This window comes from Thalassophryne amazonica, chromosome 16 (assembly GCF_902500255.1).
Source record: "Thalassophryne amazonica chromosome 16, fThaAma1.1, whole genome shotgun sequence".
Taxonomy (NCBI): domain Eukaryota; kingdom Metazoa; phylum Chordata; class Actinopteri; order Batrachoidiformes; family Batrachoididae; genus Thalassophryne; species Thalassophryne amazonica.
Window position 1 is genome coordinate 14,148,869 of NC_047118.1, and position 1,182 is coordinate 14,150,050.

The window sequence follows — 1,182 nt, forward strand, 5'->3', positions numbered from 1 at the left end:
CCTCTGGCTTTTATAACAGCTTGCAGTCTCTGAGGCATGGACTTAATGAGTGACAAACAGCACTCTTCATCAATCTGGCTCCAACTTTCTCTGATTGCTGTTGCCAGATCAGCTTTGCAGGTTGGAGCCTTGTCATGGACCATTTTCTTCAACTTCCACCAAACATTTTCAATTGGATTAAGATCCGGACTATTTGCAGGCCATGACATTGACCCTATGTGTCTTTTTGCAAGGAATGTTTTCACAGTTTTTGCTCTATGGCAAGATGCATTATCATCTTGAAAAATGATTTCATCATCCCCAAACATCCTTTCAATTGATGGTATAAGAAAAGTGTCCAAAATATCAATGTAAACTTGTGCATTTATTGATCTCTCCAGTGCCTTTACCTGACATGCAGCCCCATATCATCAATGACTGTGGAAATTTACATGTTCTCTTCAGGCAGTCATCATTATAAATCTCATTGGAACGGCACCAAACAAAAGTTCCAGCATCATCACCTTGCCCAATGCAGAGTTGAGATTCATCACTGAATATGATTTTCCTCAGAATTGAGTGAGTCCATATTTTTTTCCCTCTGCTTGGTCTAAAAAAGTAACCGTTACTGACTGCCACAATTTTTTTTCTTGATTTCTTATAGTGTTTCTTAAAGCCAGAAAGTTACCATTTGAAATTACTTTAGTTTTGTGTCATGTCTGTGATCTGCTTTTTTTCTACAAAATTAAACAACTGAATGAACATCCTCCGAGGCCGGTGATTCCATAATTTTTACCAGGGGTTGTAGGACTCAGGCCAAAAGTTGTTGGTTCTCTAAGCCTTTTCTGAAGTGTACTACTGCTACGTTCTGTAGCAATCCTTCTTAAATGCTTAAAAAAAAAAGAGACAAGTACGATTGTCAGCTGAATAAGCCAAGAATGAAACAAACATTGAAACCTTTCCTTAAATATTGGTAAATTTCAACTACAAAGAGTAGAACTCCTCGAATGAACCCAAGTCATGTCTATGAAGCTTTTCTCTCCAAACAAACATTACAACTGGTGCTTCTGGGTGCTTTGTTTTCTTCCACCAAACACAAGGAGGCAACTGGTGAAAACAGCGGCTCATTCTTAAAGACATGCTTGGAGAGGCATCCCCCTGACCGCAAAGCAAGGATGATCAATACTTCAGTGAGTACAGATG